This window comes from Corylus avellana, chromosome ca1, assembly GCF_901000735.1.
Source record: "Corylus avellana chromosome ca1, CavTom2PMs-1.0".
Classification (NCBI taxonomy): domain Eukaryota; kingdom Viridiplantae; phylum Streptophyta; class Magnoliopsida; order Fagales; family Betulaceae; genus Corylus; species Corylus avellana.
Window position 1 is genome coordinate 13659228 of NC_081541.1, and position 3013 is coordinate 13662240.

The following is a 3013-nucleotide window of genomic DNA, read 5'->3' on the forward strand; positions in this document are numbered from 1 at the left end:
TGGTTGTTGAGAATACTTTCAAAAATGAGGAACAGTGATGTCATTACACACTACCTTTTTCCGGTCAATGTATAAATGCTCGGTTCGAATCAAGGTTTTGGTAGATCTACAATACCTGTCTCTGGGTGTTTTTGTTCATGAGTCTTTCCTCTGCTTTGATTCTTGTGGCTTATTTTGCATTTTTCGAATTAATCTTCAATATTTTGACAAATACGAGGCTATGATGATAAATTACATTTCTCGATTCTGAGTTATGTTGTTCGATAGTGGACCAAGAGCAACTGCACGCATGCGTGCTGCTCTCTGATGACTGCGTTTGTGCGTGTCTGAGCCTTTATGAGTTTTTAGTTCATTGTGTCATTGCGTGAACGTGTGTTTCTGGTACTTCGTTTTGGATTGGACGTGACGATGATTATGAGAGAATTCCTCTTTGTGAATTCTCAATTATATGAAACCTTAGAAATTATATATATATGTTGAACACATATTTTCTTCTCCATAGAAAGCCTCAGTAAAACATATAAAAATATTTTACTTGAAAATCAAGCAAAATTCTTGCCAAGTTTAGAAGAACAAAATGAAATAGAAGAAAGCTGCAGTTAACAAACACTTCATGATTAATCTTTGAAGCCTACAAAACACACACACACACGCCAAGCTTTAAATATTTATATGCTGCTATAGTCATTTAGCTCTTTTTTGATTTATAGGTACTCAAACTTTAGTGGCGACCTGTTGAAGTTGTTTTGTGGTGCCAAATCAAGATCATTTGTTTTAGTGGCGACACGTTGGGGCTTATAAAAGGATATAGATTCAGCCTTTTTGACGGTGGAGAAAAATAGTTGCAACATCACTAGGGTTTTATCACTTTATTGTGCCTTTTGGCACTTGGTGAAGAGAGCTTTATTTTCTAATTTTTTTTCTTTCTCTTTTGTGTGAGAGTGAGATTTGGGTGTGTTAGCCTTTGTGTTTTAAGTGATTTTCTTCCAACTCTTTTGTACTCCATCTTTTGATAGTGAATTTATCCTAGATCGTCGCCGCCAGTGGATGTAGGCTTGTTAAGCCGAACCACTTAAATTTTGGTGTCTTGTGTGATTGATTTATTTTTCTATTATGTTATTTTTTGCTTCTTTAAGATCCTGAATTTAGTTCCGTACACAACAATTAAAGGATGACATTATCTGTTTGCTAAACGATGCAGGTCAATTCCAAATTAACTTTTGTTGGGTTTTGAGTGGTTTATGTTGAAATGACACTTCGTTATGCTATTACTCAGTTAAATTAAAATCTTGCATTGATTTTAGAGGTTTTTTAGATATTATGCCTTCGCATTTCTTAATGATGGAGTCATCATTGTATAGTAGTTATTTTGATTGTTTTAATTGGAAGAGAATGTATCAGCCAGAGAGCTTGTTGCCTCCCCCTGCTGTTTTTGTGCTTTACTGCCTCTGTTAATGATAAATGCTCCTTCCCAACAACGAAATTATTAGCACACTGACCTCTTCAGTGTTGAATGGGCCAAATTGTAAGATCCTCCAATGGCTTCATAATATCAAGTTCTCCATCTTCAGTTTTGCTGAGTGCTTCATAAGTCCAAAAATAACAAAAGAGAAAATAAGACTTAATTTGTTAATACCTCTGCATTTTCCAAAATAGTATCCGTTGCACCTGCTTTCTTCATATATATGGGATCTGATTGATATAATTTTTGTCAAACTAGCAAAAAACATTAGATGGAAAAATTGCAAGAAACTTTTGTCTTACAGCTTTTGCTTGGGATATATATATATTTTTTTTAATCCAAGTCCTCTGGGAGACTTTTGGAAACAATGGAGTCTTGATTGAAGGAGTATTTGATGGTGAAAGGTCGGTCGTGCCCTTGGTGATTGTTCTGTCTTTTTCTAAAGCAATTATGTTACTTTGTTCCTTCTTTCTTGTTTGATTTACTTTTTCTTATGATGCTGTTTTATAGTTTTTTTAAGCAATTGGACTATGTCTTTCTTTGAGGTGTCACTTGATGAGTGGTAAACCCACCCTTTTGTGCCTACCACTCATCAAGTGACACCTCATCATTTTAGAATAAATCTAAGTTTATGAAAAAAAACACTACCACATCAGATTATTTCACCTAAACCTTAAAAAATTAATTTTATTTTTAAAAAAAAAAAAAAAAAACAAAAAACAAAAATTGATGGGGTGGCCATCCCCCACTTGTCACCCCCAGCCCATTTGGGGTGGCCGGCGAGCCATCCCATGGGCGGAGGTGGCCGTGCAGGCCACATCCAGCCCATCTGGGGTGGTCGGCAAGCCACCCTCAGCCCATCTAAGGGTACAGGGAAGCATGGTCATTGTAACAACACGCAATGAAGCTGTTGCATCAATCATGCGCACTATTTCAACTCATCATCTAAAGAAGTTAGTAAAAGAAAATTGTTGGTCATTATTTGCAAAACATGCATTCCACAATTATAGTTCTAATGCACGTTCAAAGCTAGAAGTAATAGGTAGACAAATTGTGAAAAAGTGTGAAGGCCAACCTTTAACAGCCAGGGCAATTGGGAGTCTCTTACAATTTAAACTAGATGTTGATGAATGAAACAGGATATTAAAGAGGGAATTATGGGATTCACCAATTGACAAGACAAATATTCTTTCGGCTTTAAGTTTAAGTTATAAATATCTTCCATCACATTTAAAGCAATGTTTTACTTACTGTTTAGTATTTCCTAAAGATTATGTTTTTGGAAAAGATCAAATAATCTTATTATGGATGGCAGAAGGTTGTTTAGAAGAAAAACTAGAAACCAGAGAATTGAAGAGGTTGGTGAAGATTACTTTCTTGCTTTGGCACGTAGATCATTGTTGGAACAGTCAAGTGGCAATAAATTTTGTTTTGTAATGCATAATCTTGTCAACGACATGGCAAAATGTGTATCTCAAAAATTTTCGTTTAGACTGCAGGTTGACCATTCCAAAGAAATTGTGAACAAAACTTGTCATTTGTCGTATTTCA

The 3013-nt window shown here is 35.4% G+C and overlaps 1 non-coding gene across 1 annotated transcript; it reads left to right on the forward strand.

The window, feature by feature from the left end:
• The first annotated feature begins 215 nt into the window (after positions 1 to 215).
• LOC132168345 (small nucleolar RNA snoR126) lies at positions 216 to 335 on the forward strand. The gene has a single exon (XR_009438859.1). It is a non-coding gene; the product is annotated as a small nucleolar RNA snoR126 (small nucleolar RNA).
• Positions 336 to 3013: the final 2678 nt, after the last annotated feature.